Source organism: Dermatophagoides pteronyssinus, unplaced genomic scaffold, assembly GCF_027571235.1.
Source record: "Dermatophagoides pteronyssinus isolate colony J.1.1.1.1 unplaced genomic scaffold, Derpt_VIB-CSIC_2022.12 sq0011, whole genome shotgun sequence".
NCBI classification, from domain to species: domain Eukaryota; kingdom Metazoa; phylum Arthropoda; class Arachnida; order Sarcoptiformes; family Pyroglyphidae; genus Dermatophagoides; species Dermatophagoides pteronyssinus.
Window position 1 is genome coordinate 1,078,655 of NW_027461535.1, and position 18,200 is coordinate 1,096,854.

An 18,200-nucleotide genomic window follows, 5' to 3' on the forward strand; every position below is an offset into this window, starting at 1 on the left:
AAAAACATTGTTGTTTTTCGGTTGGGAATTTTCTCAAGAAAAGAATAAAGCCAAAAAAGAATGGAGGAAAAAGAAAATCCGATCCTATGTAAACTTCATCAAAAAAATGACATTGAAAATTCATTCATTCATTCATTCGCTACACAAAAAGTAAAGATCCAAGATCAAAGTCAAACAAGTATTTGAACAATGGACATCATCATCATCATAAAGATTGTGTTGGAAAGACAAAATGAAATTTCCGGTTGCAAATAAATCTTTTTTTCTGTTTTGTTTGTTTGTTTGTTTGATCTACATATTTGTCTTTTTGCTTGTTGTTTGAAATGAAAATGAAAATTGTAAATCTCAGATTTCTTCTTCTTCTTCTTGTTGATCGAAATCGACCGATTTTTTTTTGAATAAATGAAAATTTTCTTTTTCGTTTTTCTGTTTTTTCAAGTTTGATTTGATTAAATACAAAAAAATTTTGACCTTCAAAAAAAGATCAAATCTTTCAACTGACTGTGTGTCTGGATATGTGCACAGAATCATCAAAAAACCAGTGAAAAAAACAACAAAGATTTTTTTTTTGTCTTTGAAAACAAGAAAAGAAGAAGAAGAATCGTGAATCTTTGTTGCATTTTTTCATTCAATTTCGATTCGATTTCAACTTTTCAACTTTTTGATTGATTAATTTCTCGCAAAATTCACTTCACTGTCGAAGAAAGAAAAAGAATCCAAAAAACAGTTGAAGAAAGTGATGAATGAATGAATTTCACTTCCATTTCTTCATTGAAAATCAAATAAAAGTTTAGTTTTGTATCAACAAACAACAACAAAGAATAATGTGGAAAAAAAACGAAAGAAAGAAAGAATTATTTTTTCAAACCAGAATTTCGTCGTCGAATTGTTATTCGACGTCTCCAACGACGTGAATATACTGCTAAATGATAAATATTTCGTCGCATCATTTCTTTTCATCATTATTATCATTCGTATGATCATTGCCACTGTTATAATCATTATCATTATAATCATCAATATTATTCATTTTTTCAATAAAAACTTGTTTGAACTAAACAACAACAACATATAAAATGGCCAAAACATTATGAATTTAAAAAAAAAGTGAAAGTGAAGTTTCTTTTGGACAACACAGAAAAAACACACACACACAAACACTGTTTAAGAAATTAGAGAATTCAGAAGATGAATTTCAAAGCAAACAAATTCTTGAACAAAATATAAACCAAGTATGATGATGATGATTCCATTAAATGACGATGAATTTCACGATGATTTTGTACCAAATTCATTTAGCTTGCTTGTTTCATCATCATCATCATCATCATCATCGTATATGATACGATATGATGATGATGATATGGAACACTACACCAAAAAAAAAAAAACTTGAAATATTTCTGGATGAACGATAAAACAAAAAACCAGATCTAACAAACAAACAAACACTAAACACTAAACTAAACTAAACAGAATAGAAGAAAGAAACAAAACAAAAAAAATAACGTAATTCTTTAACTTGTTTGCTGTTTGTTTTCTGCTGTTTTGTTGTTTTGTTTTGTCATAATTTTTCCATCTTTTTACTTTTACTTTTTCATTCATTTTTTTTGTTCTATGGTCATCGTATATTGGCATATTCGTTTTGTTTTATTATTTGGTGTTCCTGGTTTTGTTCTTCTTCAAATGATGATGATGATAATCATCTCCATGTATGTCAGTCAGTTAGTTAGTGTGGCCTGTCAAATTGGTGTGGTTCAGTAAATGTACGGTTGATAATATTGAAAGATATCCAATATAGATAGGATAGGATAGATAGATTGTATGTTTGGTTCTTGCTTGTCATTATCATCATCCTCATTATTATAAGGATTGTGTGTTTGCTGGCTGGCGTTGACAACAACAAATTTCATTATATAACAAAAAACAAGCAAACAAAACGATTCATATCATATCATCATCATCCATACAGTGTTTTCCCTTCTTTTTATCTCTCTCTTATCGGATAAAAAAAGGGAAAAAAAGTGTACTACAATGTATAAACATCGTTAGAAATTTGATTAACGCGTTCGCTACCAGCGACGCATATATGCGTCGTTTATTTGCTGTAGTTCTATGTGTTTTTCGAAATCTCCGGTAGCGAACGCGTTAAAAAAAAATTACACTGAGAAAAAAAAATGGAAAAGAATTTTCCGGAATTTATCATCAAATTTTCCAAAGAAAAAAAATATTGATCCAAATCGATCGACCTTGTTTTTTGCTTGTCAAATTTTTAAAAATGATATTTTACATCAACAACAACAGCAGCAGCAAAAATCTATTTTGGGAAACTTTATCAAAGATGAGGAGGATGCTTTATTTTTGGTACAAAAAAAAAAAAAGAAAAAAATTTGACCTGATTTCATTTCATGTATGGTGTATTTCCATCTGTGTTTTTTTGTACCAGGTACTATATAGAGTACCAGGCTATACAGTTTTTTTTGCTTTTAAAGAAAACAAAATTATCATCATACCCAAAAAAAGGTGAATGTCACTATGTCCTGCAATAAATATAGGTATAGCATCGATTCCAATGAAAGTTTAAGTTGGAGAAAAAATTGTAGGCGGACAAATTTTTTTTTTAATCAAATCGGTCGATTCTAACGATAAGAAAAAATTGAAAGCTAAAAATAGCAAAAAAAAAAATTCTTGTTTCTCAAGGCTGTTTTCTGTTTTTCTTTTCTTTTTGTCGGGTTTGTTTTCATTTGAAAAACTTGGAAAAAAAAAATTTTGGATAAGATTTTTTTTGCTTCTAGAAAAATCAATTAGATCAGATCAATCAGATCAGATCAATCAATCAAAAAAGATTAAATATCGATCAGCGGTGGTGGTGATGGTGGGGTTAAAAAATCATGAAAAGTGGTGCAAAAAAAAGGGTTAAAAAAAAGTTTTATTTTGGCCCGGGAAATTTATAGACAAAAAAAATAACACTATATATACACAGAAACATAAACATACCAGAAATAAAATAATGGAAAAGTTTTTTTTCAAATTCATCATCAACAACAACAACATCGACAACATTATTATTGAAACATAATGAATTATCATGATGATAATTATGATTATTATTATGAACAGAATTTTCATTGAAAAGTTTGATTGTTTGTTCGTATTGTTGTTGTTGTAGCCGCTGTTGTTGTTGTTGTTGTTGTTGTTGAAACAGATGTTTGATCAAAACAACAACAACAACAACAACAAACGAAATAACGGTAAAAAGCCATGTTACCATAAGTGTCGATGGTGTTTGTGTTTGTGTTTGTTTGTTGGGAAAAATAAATCAAAAATTCACGAAAAAAAAAAATCAAGAATTTGGAAACACTTTGGAAACAAGAATAACAGAAAATAGAAGAAAAAACAACAGAAAGATTCATTAGGTTTAGTTAGTAACTCCAAAACAAAAAACTTGAAAGTTTTTCACACAGAAGAAAAATGACAAAGAATTTTTCTCACTCTAATGACAAGAATGTTTTTTTGGATGTGGAAACTAACAACAAACTACAAATTGGAATCAAAGTCAGTGGCAATATTTAGCTAAGAAAGAAAGACAACTGTAAAACAAAAAAACAAATTAATCATTATCAAGCGCACAGACAAAAAAAAACTTTGAAGTAAAAAGATTTGGAATGCGAGAAAACAAAACAAAACAGAAAACAAAAAAAAACGTTTTTTTTCAGCTAAATGAATTGAATGAATGAATGATGATCTATCAACAACAACAACAACGAGAAACGAACTATCGTGACATTCTTAGATGAATTTCTTTTTTACTTAACTTTACTTTACTTAAAGTTAAGAAACTCAAACCGAAATTCTAAGCTAAAGAAATTCTTTGGGTTTTTTTTCTTGCTTCACACTTATTCCTTTCATTTCATTCATTAAAACACTTTCGGTTTGTTTTGTTTCCCCATTATAAAATTGAAGATTTTCGTTCGGATTCATTTCATTTTAAACTTGAAATTTTAGATGCAAAAATAAAAAGAATTATAAAATAACATGGATAGGCGAAATTCCTTAATTATTTCCCTCCCCCCTTGAATGAATGAATGAATGATGGTTTTGATGAAAAATTAAACATCACCATCATAGCTTGGATAGAATTCTTCAGCAAACAAACAAAGATAAGAACCGAATCTTTTTTTCGAGTTTTTTTTTCGGTTTGTTTGAAGAAGAAGAAAAAATTGCTAAAAATAGCATCACCAAGCAAACATTCAATGTGTAAACCAAATAATACAATTGAAGAATTAGAAAAAAGAAAGAAACTGAACCGAAGCCGAAACCGAAGAAAATTTAGGACAAAAGGGGAAAAAAATAAGCAAGATATCTCCCCCTCCACACACACACACCATCATTCTACCCGAATAACCTAAATCGACCGAATCCCAAAAACAAAACAAAACAAAAAAGTAGTGCAGCAACCAAAAGAAGAAAAAAAAAAGTGAAATGAAAAATGTATGTCAAAGCTCGATGCGCATCACTAGTATGAAAATTCCATCACCAGCCAAAACATCATCATCATCATCAAATCAATACCCCTGCCTGATATTAGTTTTTCTTTACTTTTCTTTACTTTACTTTTTTGCTGTTTTGATAACTGTAATAATAAAAAACTTGTTCAAAATGAATTATAAATTATGATTATGATGATCATCATAAGAATCATAAACATAAATTCAAATATCCAAAAACAAACACACATTGAAGAATCTTAGAGAGAATCGAGAAAAGAATCGAGAGAATTTATTATTAGAATATATATGAAAAAAAAAGTTTGAGAGTTCATTGGTATGTGCGCTGTTTGAAATGAAATGAACATAACATCCTCATCATCATCATCATCAGAATAACCATTTATTATCATCCATCCTTATTCATTTGATGGAACAGACTCAGAATATATTTTTTTTTTTTTTTTGTGAAACTAAACTAGTTTATACAGTATGATATGACCCTCATCGTATAAACAAAGTGTGAATCCAAAAAACGACCATAGAATCACCGTATACCGACAACAACAACAACAACAACAACCATAGGTGAATGTTCGCCATATAGAGATAGAGAGGGAGGGAGAGAGAGAGAGAGAGAGACCGAAGACAGACCTTAAACTGAATTCAGAAAAAAATTTTAAAGATTTTTTTTTCTTTCATTCAAAAGAAAAAAAATTTCGGTCAATATTTTTGGTAAGTTGACCAAACTATTTTTAAAAAAAATGAAATGAAAAGAAAAAGAAACCTTATGTGACCTATATATAGAATAACCGAACACATAGTGTGCGTATTGGCACAGTGTTTATTTCCGTATATGATGTGCGGTGTGTGTGTGTGTGTGTTTCTATATATAAATTCTATACCCCCATCAGTTTTTTTTTGTCGCTGTGTTAATAACCAACATCATGATTCCAGAATTAGGTTCCTAGGTGATTTTTTTTTTGTTTTTGTTTTTTTTCTGATTCTAAAAATAACACACACACACACACACCAGAATGAATGAATGAAAAACAAGAATATTAAATGTGAAATGAGAAGAAGAAGAAGAAACAAAAAAAAAAATCAGGTCAAATTTTCACAAATATTGAATCAATAGCAAAAGAAGAAAAAAAAAAGAAAGAACAGAATATTCGCAGTGTGTGAATGTCGCAAATAAATCAATGAATGAATATGCAAAGGTATAAAAACATTTATTCTGTTTGTTTCTGTATATGACGATTCTCTTAAGAATTTCTTTGTTTTTTTTTTTTTTTTTTTTTTTTTTTGGTTGTTGATTAATTTAGATATTAAAAAAAACATGACATAAAAACCATTATCATCATTATCAATGTCAATCAAATATCTTTATGGTTCTTTATGGTTCTTTGTATCATTCTTTCTTTCTTTCACAGAATATTCACAGAATTATTATTATGAACCACAATTCAATATTGTGATTGAAAAAAAAAACACAGAGAGAAAAAACTAAACGAACAAATATGCCTTGTTGTTGTTCGGTGTGTGTTTTTCAAAAAACTCATAATTTTTTTTTTAGTGGATCCTCACCACTATCATTATCAATTTTGTCGACATTGAATTTTTCCGTTTTGTTTTTGATTTTGGTTTTGAAACACACACACACACACACAATATGAATAATAATCAAAATCATCATATAGAGTAGTGAAAAAAAAATCTGGTCACGCAATCAACCAACTAAAAACTAAACTAAACAAAACCAAACCAAACGACCAAACAAGAAATGAATATGATGATGATAATAATACTAGACAAGAGAGAAAAATCACATTAAATTTTGATGATGATTTTTTCTCTCTCTCTTTCTTTCTCTCTCTCTCTCTCTCTCTCTCTCTCTCTCACTCAAAAACACCATTAAATGTAAAAAGAAATTCAATGTCGTAGTCGTTGTTCCAACAAAAAATTCCAAGTAAAATAAAGAATTCTAAGAAAATTTTCTTGAAGAAAAAAAATTTCATAATTAATATTAGTGAGTGAAAGGGAGAGAGAGAGAGAGAGAGAGAGAGAGAGAGAGAGAGAGAGAGAGAGAGAGAGAGAGAGAGAGAGAGAGAAACAGAAAAATCGATTAAATGAACACAAAAACCAAGAATTTAATCAAATTCTTTTCATATTTTGTATAAGAGCTTGTTTTGTGCGTAGGCGTTTATTATCTTACTCACACATAGAAGAAACAACAAGGAGAGACAGAGACAACAACAACAAAAAAAACTTCATTAAATTTTTGTTTTTGAATGATAATTAAATTTTCAAGTTGTAATTAATATCTGTATGTATCTACTGAAGAATTTTACAAAAAAAAAAAAACAAAAAATACTTGTAAAATTCTGCAAATTGATAGCGACAATACTGAACAAAACTGTCAATTATGAAAATATAATGGATAACAACAACAACAAACCAAATGAACAATGAACAACAACAACAGAGAAAAAAAATTGATACCGGCATTGTATTAACCAAGAGAATATACATTGAGAATATTCTCTATATATAATTCATAATTCTTCTAGTTGCTGTTTGTCTGTCTGTCTGTCTGTTGTTGAAATATACCCAAACACACTTACATAAACACTATGCTATTACTATGTGTGTGTGTGTGCGCGCGTAAGTGTTATATATATCCAGTCAAATGTGTTGGATCATTATCAAATATACACACTGTGGATGATGATGATGATGATGATGAAGATGATGACATTGAAATCTTTGTTCACAGCTATCATTATCATCAATGACAATGATAATAATAATAATAATCAACCAGCCAACCAAGCAAGCAAAAGATGAATGAATGAATCCGAAAATGAAAATGATAGAAATTGGAAAATGGAAATAGAATTTCATAAACGATATTTCATCATTTGATGATCATCGATGATGATCATCATCGATTATTATTATTGATCATCATCCATTACCATTACTAAACAACAAGACAAATGAATTTTTCTCTTGTTGTTGTCTATCCATTTCTATCTACACATAAGATACAAAATAGTCAATACAATATTGAATAGTGTTTTTTTTTGTTGTAACTTTCAAATAGGAAAAGGAAATGATTTTGTTTTTTTTTTTTGAATCAATTTTAAATGAATATCATTAGGAAAACAGTGAGGGAAAAAAACTACCACCACTGTAAACGCGTTCTAAACGTGATGATTAATATAATAATTATAGCAGTGAAGCCAACTTTTTTTTAAAAATTTATAATTCATCCAAAATGTTTCATCATCACTTTTTTACAGTGATAATGATTATACATTGGTTGAAATAAAGAAATCAAATTATCATAAATGATGGTTGTGGTGTGCATATTCTGTTTCTGTTGTTTTTCATTTCAATTCTGTTATTCCGTTGTTGTTGTTGTTGATCATACCGGAATCATATACAAAACAAAGAAAAGAATGTTAAGAGGGAAAACAAAAAAGCACAGGTGAAACAAATTTCTGAAAAAAAAACAAATCAGAATAACCGAAAGAGGAAAACAACAGGAACATAATTTGAATCATTCTACCTTTAAGATTCTACCATTTTTTCTCCAGAATAATAATAATGACACCACATAATCATTATTATCATTTTTTTCTCAGGTAAGATAAGCATATGTTTTTGCTTTCATTTCATTAATTATTTGCCAAAAAAAAAATTCACTGTTGTTTATGACGTAATAAAAATAAAATAAAATAAGTTTTGGTTTTGGATGATGATGATGATATGCAGGTGTTTTTTTCTTTTCTTCTTTCTTTTTCATTTCCACAAATTCTCAACATACACACACACTTATATGATCACGTCAAACGATCACCTTTGTCTAAATATCTTTATTCCAATGATAATGATGATGTCATATATGTGGTTTTTGATGTTTTTTATGGGGAAGGCCAATGCCACCACCAACACCACAACCTGATCATAACCAATTAACATCAATCAACCAGAAAAAAATGAATATAAGCTGGATCGATCAATGTTTTTTGTCTTTTTTTGTTTTTTGTTGTTTGTTGGAAATTGGTAGTAGAAAATTTATGGAAAAAATTTTTTCTAATTCCTCTGGTGTACATTATCATCATCATCATCATCGAATGACGACCGAAATGGCAATAAAATCAATAGATAATTGTTGTTGTTGTTGTTGTTGCCGATAGAAACAACAACAAACAACAGGAGAAATTGAAAACGATTCTGTTGATAATTATTGAAAGACTGTGTGTTTGCTTGTGGAAAAACAACGACAAGAATTTTGTCAATAATAATCATCATCATCAGCATTTGTCAACGATTCTCTCTCTCTCTCTCTCTCACTTTTCCCTCCCTCACAAACACACCGAGAGAGAGTGAAAGAAAGCTAAAAATTAATTAATTAATTAATTTTCTATCAATTAATTTCCATTCATTCATTCAGTCATTCAGTCAGTGATGATGATGATGATGATGAAAATATAAATAATTTTCAAGTGCAAAATAACAACATAATGATATAAACCTGGTGTTTGGGAAAAATTTTTGTTGAAAACTTTGAAAACCTCTGAAAATATATCAATAATAAATGAGCTGTTTTTTTTTTGATTAAAAAATTTTAAAATTTCGGTATAAAAAACAACCCAAAAATTGAAAAAAATCAATCAAGCTAATTCAAAAATCTGAATGAAACTTTTTTGAAAAAAATCATTATTATTATTATTTGATTTGATTTGAAAAGAGTGTATACAGGGTGGAAATAGCCTAATAATAATTTGGAAAAAAAATTTCTACCTGATTACTATTTTCATCCATCCATCTACCTTTAAACTACATATACACTGTGTGACTCTACGTGATAATTGTCAATAATGATTTGGAAAAAACAAAATTTTTGTTTTTTGTTTTTTTTCCAAATAAAGGTCATCATAGGATGAACAGACAGGCAGAAAGAAAACAAAAATAGTTATCTTTTCCGTCGATTTACAACAACAACAACAACAGAGAATTTGATCAATCAATCAATCGATCGATTGATTGATTGATTGAAATAATAATCTGTTAATTCAATAACAAAAAATTAAAACAAACATTTAATTCAATCACACGTTTGTAACTGAAAAACATGGATTTGATTGAGATTTGTAAAAGTAACCGACAGAAAGATGTGTTTGTGTGTGTGTGTCACACAAACATTTTTTCAAAAAAACCGAACCGAATGTCAAATTCAAGGATCGATCAATATCGATTATAGTTGATTGACTGACTGACTGACTGCTGTAAATCACAACAAAATACAATTTTAACAGCAGCAGCAGCCAATGAAAAAACAAAATAAACTTTTGAAAGGAAATCATCGTGCATATCTGGTTGTTTTGAAAAAAAACAAACAACCAAACAACCAAAACACATCCTTTTTTTGAGAAGAAAAAAAATGATAAAACTAAAATGAAAATTAAAAAAAAACCAAAAAACAACGGAACTGAAAACAGACAACAAAAACTCAATGCAAACAAACAAACAAACATTTCCATAATCAAATTTTAATTGAAAATGAAAAAATTCCTAATAATCCATTTACATTATTTGAAAAAGTCAAGTAACGTTTTTGTTCTTCAAAATTGGAAAAAAAAAAATTTTTTTGGAAGAAATCCTTTTTGACTATAGTAATCATCGTTATCCTGTAGAAAAAAAACCAAATAAAACTCAAGAAAGAAAAAAAATACGGTGTACATCCTTCTTATTTACACTTTCATACAAAAATTCAAAACATTTTTCAACAACAACAACAAAAATGTTTCACATTTAAGATGAAAGAAACGAGAAGAAACAAGAAGAAAATTGCATTGTTTTTTTATTATTGTCATGTTTCTGTTTTCCTTTCCTTTTTGGATTTCAATTTGTATACAGGGGGAAAGAAACACAAAAACAAGTTGAAAATACAATTGGACAAAACAGAAAATATCCAGTTTTTTTCTTTGTTTTCTTATCATATATTTAAAATCTCAGATCACGTATATACCCGTTGACAATTGACAATTCAAAAATTCATTTTTGAAACGAACGACGAAAGGAAGAATGTCTTTTGTCTTTGTCTTTCAAATTCAGTAAAAAGAAGTAAAAAGAAAGAAAGATTTCTCAAGATGGAAAACAAAACTCTTCAATTGATAAACATCAACAGCAATTCAAAATTCTTATCTAACAAAAATATCTATCATCATCATTAGTAGTGGCATAGTAGTGGTGGTAGTGGTTGTTGATGAAAAACAACGATGATGATAAATTATGTCATAAGACTGCTTAAGATTGTCTTGAAGAAAGAAAGAAAAAATTTATTTAAGGTAATTTTATTTCATTTTCCAGAATAGATAATGATAATGAGATGGGGAAGACAAACAAACAAAACAAAACAAAATAAAACAAAACAAATGATGAAATGACAAAAGGGAAAAAAGAGAGAAGAAAGAAAATCGATTAAAGAAACATTTTGCTATTTTGCGATCATAAGATGAAGAAAAAAAATGTCAAAAGACAGGTGATCCTACAGACCACACATTTACTAATTTGTCATTAGAATTCAGATTTTTTCTTGTTGTTGTTATTGGATCTCAAGATGTTTATTCGCAAGTCATAAGTTAGCAAAGTTGGCTATATTTTTTGGAAATATTCTTAACCAATATTTGTCATCAGAATCATTTTGGATAGAATTACTCTGTTAAATTAAACAACTATAACCTGGATATAAACAAAACGACAAAACAAACTGTGTGTGTGTGTGATTAACGTTTTGGGATAAAAATTTCCAGAAAAAAAAACAGTAAAGAAAATCATTTGATTTGATTGATTTGTATTACTTTGGTGGTGGTGTTGATTATCATCCATTTTCATCTTTTCATCTTTTCATCTTTTCATTGACTATCAATCATCATCATCATCATTATATTTGGTAACGATTGGTTACCAGGTTGATGAAAAACAACAACAACAACAAAAAAAATTAATAGAAAGAAAGGAATTTCTGTTTCCATGTTCATCATTTTTTTCTTTTTATATCTACCTATGTTGGTTGGCTGATTGATTGGTTAATTAATTTATGGTGTTATCATATCATTTGGATAATAATAATAAATGTCACACACACACACACACACACACACACACACACACACAGAGAGAGATACACAGAGATATTAATTGAGATCAAAGTGACAAAATAGAAATTGAAAACAGAAAACATAGAGAGAGAGAGAGAGATATCAAATCTTCCAAGGTTATTTTTCGTTATTTGGAATCTTTAAAATTTTTCTGTTTTCTCTATGGTTTTCTCACTGTTTTGAAATGATGATGATGATCTTTTCTGAATCAAATTTCAGTTTTTAGTACAAACAAAAAAAACAAATTTGAAAAATTCAGAAAACAGAATGTCGCAATTTCCATATCAAATTATCATTGTGGTTATGATGTAATGATTCCGTTTTTGTTTTGTTTTTCAGGTTTGTTTTTGTAGAGAAATTTTCAAAGAAAAACATTTTGTTGTTTTCCGAAAACTTTCTCTTACCAACAGAAAGCAAAACCAGAAAAAAACATTTATGACATTATCATCATCTTAACTAGCATCAACGACGACGACGACAACGAAATACGTCAATCGTTGTCGATAAAATAATTAAGATACGACAGCCACGGCATTGCCAAATGCCCTTCACCAAAAAACACAGCGAACGAAAAACGAAAATGATAATGAAAAAAAGGGAAAATATTCAACGTCTTTTCGCTATAGCAAAAGATGGATGGATCTACACCGACAACGACGATGATGATGATTTTGAAGAAAAAAAATCCTTAACATAAAATAATCATTGAAAAATATCTTGATGCCAGAGTGATGATCATTGAGAATTTCTAAAAATAGCATCTCAGTAGCAGCAGCAGCAGCAGCAGAGACAGCAATTTGTTCATTTTAAAAACATCATCATCACCATGTGAATATTGATAGGGATGATAAGGATGGTAAGGATGATGATAATATCGCTGAAAAATTAGAAAAACATTGCTAAGAAGGAAGCTATATTTATGATGGATGGATCGGGGTTTTTTTCAAGTGCAGCGATTTGCACAAGCAAAATTTTTTCTTCAAAAAAAACAATAATAAAAAACAAAAGAATCTTTTTTTTCAATTATCATCATCATCATTGTTTTTCGACAATCAAGAATTGTTGTTTTTTTACAATCAATCAAAACAAAAACAAAATTCAAAACAAAAAAATCTCATTCACAGTGTTGTCAATGGAAACCTGCTTTTCCAGAAAGTTTGTTTTCCAGAAAGTTTTCTTTCTGTTTTGTTTTTTCTGTTTTGTTTTGTTTTTGAAATTCAATTTTCAAATCAATAATGATGATGATATTCATTTTTCAGGATTAATAATGATACGCTAATATCGATAGTATCGAGTGTCTTTGTGGTGTTACATCATCACTGATCGATCATATTTCAATCAATCATTTTTCCTCGAACATATATAGAGAGAGAGAGTTTATCATTTCAATGACATTCAAAAAAAAAAAAAAAAAAAATCAAAGTAAAGTAAAGTGCAAATGAAAAAAAAGAAAACAGGTCATACTCGTTAATTTAAGTCAAATCAAAATAAACACAGAAAATATTTAAATTAATCAAACGAACGAACGAAAAACAAGGTCAAAAAATCATTTAGATTCAGATAAATTTAACACGGTAACACACACTGATTGAACCAAAGCAAAACATTCACCATTCAACCAAAAAAATGAATGTGATTGAAGAAAAACCCCAAACAAAACAAACATTATTGATTTTTTTTCTTTGATCGACGGATTGATATTAATCGATTCTTTTTCGATATTGACAAAAAGACAGAAAATCAAACACTTTTATACAACACAGACACACTTAAACAAACGGGAAAAAAACGATAAAAAACATACCATTTTCAGTTGTATCACCTTTTTTTGCTGGTGCGTTACCCATTTTTAATTATATTTTTTTTATAATTTATAATTTTTTTTTGTAATAATTTTTTATAATTATAAATTTGATTTTATTTACAAAATTAAATTTTTATTATAAATTTGTTGATTGATTTTTGTTCGTTTTTTTTGATAAATATTGAGAGAAGAGAGAGAATCAGAAGAAAAACATTGGACAGCAGAAGAATCTTGTTGTTGTTGTTGTGGCTGTGGCTGGTTGTTTGCTTCAGAAAGTAGATCTTCTTGACAGAAAACCAAAAACAAAACAAAAGAAAAAACTTATTGATTTTTTCAAATCAAATCAAATCAAAGGCAGTGTGTGAATGTTGTTTGTTTGTTTTTCGGTTTTTCTGTTTTGTTGTTTTCTTTTCCCCCAAATCAACAATGATGATTTGCATTCGATATTTTTGGTTGACAAAAAAACTGAAAAACAATCAGCGAAAAACAAACTGAATTGATTTTTTGGTTGAAAACATACACACAGACGAAGGGAGAGAGACGGAGAGATAATCGATAACCGTGTGTGTGTGTGACAACACCCACCTCACTGATACAGACACTATATATATGAATGTCGAAAAAAGAACACACCTTTACGACAAAACAAAATAACACACCTATACACACACTTATAGAGAGATAATAAAGAAAAAAACAAAATTCACAAATGACGAAACTTTTCTTCTATTTCCTTGAATGAATGAATGATTTTCAGTAAGATTCTCGAATTGAAACACAAAGAATTTATTCTTTACCCTTTAATTGATTCGTTGATCAGAATTTATCAACAATGATTCGTGGTAGTGGTGGTGGTGGTGGTGTGAACAATCAATCGATCGATCGATTGACGAAACAAAACAGCAAAATGGATTCTTTAAATGATGATGGTGATTTGAAGAAAAACGAAGAAGAAAATTTCTTTCTTTCGTTTTTTTTTTTTTGTGTAATGGTCGTAGTCGTCTATAGATGGATCATCAAAATTTCAAAATTTTTTTTCAAAAAGAAAAAAAAACATCATTCAGACGAGATGGATGCAGAAAAAAAAACGAAACAAAATTCTTCTTCTTTTTATTATTCATCAGAATCGAATTGAAATTCGGATTCTTTAAAAAAAATGATTCTTTTTCTTCTGTTTGTTAATGTTCTTTCTCCGTGTGTTTGAATATTACTGAATGATGATGATGATGATGGTTGGTGATGAAAGAATATTTTAAACCACCAGGAAAAAAAATGATGATGTTTTCTGATCATAAAACACACACACACAGACAGAGACCAATACAAATTTGTAAAGTGAAATTTTTTTATTGCGGGAGAGAAAAAAAACAGCCAGAATTTCTTTCTTCTTCTTCTTCTTCGTTTTTCTCCTACTACTCAGGATTCTGGGTAATATTCTGGTTCGATCAAAAGAAACTGGAAACTGAAAACTGGAAAAAAAAACCAGAACCAAAAATGATGATGAAATTCTTCGTTCGTTTGAAATATGGAATTTTTTTTTCTCAAAAAAAATGAATTAATTTTCCCAGTCAGAGTCGTCGTCAATTTGACAATAAAAACATCAGGTTTATCAGGATAATGATGGTTGGTTGGTGAATTTTTTCGTTGGTTGGTTGGTCGGTGATTTTATGGAATTGAAAATGAACGATTAAATAACAAACGAAAAGAATTTCTTCAATATCAAAAGTCGTCGTAGTCGTTGTTTACCATCTTAATCCACATTCAAAACGGGGAAAAACAAAATTTTCGTTCAAAGAAAACAAAAACAACAACAACATTTGAGTAAAGGAGAAGAAAACGAGCAAACAAGAAAAGAAAACAGGAAGACCAAGTAGAGAAAGAGAAAACTTTTGATAAAAAGATTTTCTTCGTTCAATTTTTGAATATGATAACAGTGAATTACATAATCTTTATCACTAATAACAACAACAACAACAAAATGGAATGAATGAATGAAAAAAACATTTCAAAAATGATGTTTTGATGATTGTTGTTGTTTAATAATGTGAATGAATTGAAAAATTTATTTTATTCTTCTTCTTCGTTGTTTGTCTTCTTCTATGGCAAAGTTATGATATATTCACCATTCACCATACACCATACATACACCACTATTCAACCGAACAGAGAAAGCAGAAAACAAAACAAAAAAAAAACAGCATAAAAAAATATTATCCCATTGAATCCAATTTACTCCTTGGATATTATCATCATCATCGTATGAGTGGTGGTGGTGGTTATTTTTGTTTGATGGTGATTTTATTGTGGTGGTGGTGGTAGTTTTGAATTTGATTTTCTTGATTTTTTTTTTCGGCGTCGTCGTCGTCGTCTTCGTCGTTTTGCTTCTTCGTTTGGTTCTTTTCTCTCGTTATTTTCCAAAATCAACTATATACACATATTCAGGATTTGCTTCTGCTTCAAAGTTTACGTTTGTTTTCTCTCACTATGTTTTTGTATGTTGTGTGTTTTCGTTTACGTAAAACGTATACAATTGATGATTTTGTGGTTCAAAAACAAACGAATGAACGAACGAAACCAAACGAAAACAAATAAACACAGCAGACACAGCAGATATTGGCGAAGGAGAGAGAGAACGAAAAGTGTTAAAAAAAAATTTCGATCATAAAAGTCGTTGTTGTTGTTGTTCAAGAAATATTTCTTATTGATTTTTTTGCTGTTTCTGTTGTTGTTGTTTTTGAATCAAATTAAAATTCAAGTTTTCATCATCGAAACATTGATTGATTGATTGATCCAAGGATTCTATCTCTAGCACTGGATGATTTGAAGGCGACCGGTGAATTCAGATTTTGTGAAGAACAAACGAAAAACCTGTGTTAAAGTCGATGACGTTAGCGGTTGTTTCACACTGTTTTTTTTCTGCAAATTATCAATGAAATTAAACAAAACAAACAAACAAATGTTTGGAATGCACACGCGTCACCGTTGTTGTTGTTGTTGTTGTTAAATAAATTCCAAAGCCGAAAACAACAACAACAAAATTGATTTTTGAAAATTGAAATCAAATATTTGAAATTCGAGAGTGAAGAGAAGTGTGTGTGAAAAAAAAACGATAATATTTAATTAAACAGAGAGGGAAAACAACAACAAATAACAACAACAGCCAAACACAAACACAGAAAAAAAAAGTGTGGATAATATTTTGTTTGTTTGTTTGTTTGGTTATTTGAATAATCAAAGATCGATCAAATTAGATCATCAAATAACAACAATAACAATATTTTCTGGCTGTTTTGTTTGAATCAAATTTCAGGTGTATTAAATTTTTTCGAAACGGCGTTTTAACACAATAAAAAAAACATTTGATCATTTAAAACAAGTAAAGTAAAACCTGGATTATCAGTGCAAAAACAACAATAAATCCATAATCTTATATTGATGGGATAATAACAAAGAAGAGATAATGTGTGTGTTTTTTGCGTTTGTAAATGAATGATAAAAAGTACCAAAAAGTAACGATGATTAACATTTGTAAAAATTGTTGATTAAAAAATGTTTGATCAAGTCGTTTTTTTTTCAATTAATTTTGTTTGGATTTTGTCCTCTGTTGCGCTCTATACTCCTATCTATCATTTTATTTTATTTGCCTCTAACAACCAAAACCAGACAGACAAACCAAAGAGATTGATTAGGATGAGGTTCGAGGTTTGTTGCGATAGCGGATGATGATGCACGTTATAAATGTTGTTTTTTATTATTATTATTTTATGATTGCCTCGACAACAACAACAGCGGATGATATAAATTTATTATGTGTGTTTGGTGTGGTATGGAGGGATCACTACCAGCAAAAAACCAAACATATATCACCAAGAACCAAGAGAAAGAGAGAGAGAGAGAGAGAAAAATTTAATCAGAACAACGACGATGACGACAATATTTTGTATTTTTTTTGGTAAAAAAATGTAGCAGATTAAATTGAGAAGAACTAGAGGGGGAGACGCCAATTAATCAATCAAATCAAATTGATCGATTGATTGATTGATTGATTGATTGAATCAAATTAGGATCAAAATAAAATTGTTTGATTGCCAGGTGTGTGTGTTTGTGTATTTGGATAACATTGAAAATGTGGATGATGATATTTGACAGCAAGGATGTTTTTTGCTGATTTTCAAAAATTTTTCTTTAGATTTTTTGGGGGTTAATTGAAATTGATGATGATGGTGAAGAAGTTTTTGTGCAGTAAAAATGTGCTCAAAGCAACCAAACAACAAACAGAATTCAGTGCACAAAAAAAAAACATTCATTCAAAAAAGATGCTTGTTTTTTTTGTTGTTTAACGGTAATCATAACGTTTTGTTTTAGTTTTTTGTTTAGTAAACACACACACACGATACAGACAGACATATAAATATTATATTGCAAACCGATTCTATAGTTACTCAAAGATTCTTTTGATTTTTTTCTAGTTTTTCTAGTTTTTGTTTCAAATTCTGTATATTCTGTGTCGATATAGACGTAACATGCGTAAGTGAATGCTATTATGCATATAGAAACACGCATCTGATTTATACACAGAAACAACAACATTGAAATCTTTAAGTAAAATAAGAATTGAAAAGTATTTAATATTGGTTGGCTACCAAATAAGTTTTCTGCTTGTATTTTGTATGTTGTATTTTAAATCCCAAAATTCTTATATTCTGTTTTGGATTTTCAAAATGTTTATTATGTTTA

General features: G+C 28.9%; 1 protein-coding gene across 1 annotated transcript in view; it reads right to left on the reverse strand.

Moving 5' to 3' along the window:
* Positions 1-18,200, reverse strand: part of Pka-C1 (Protein kinase, cAMP-dependent, catalytic subunit 1) — a 34,865-nt gene that overhangs the window by 4,402 nt on the left and 12,263 nt on the right. The gene's annotated exons all lie outside the window — the stretch shown is intronic.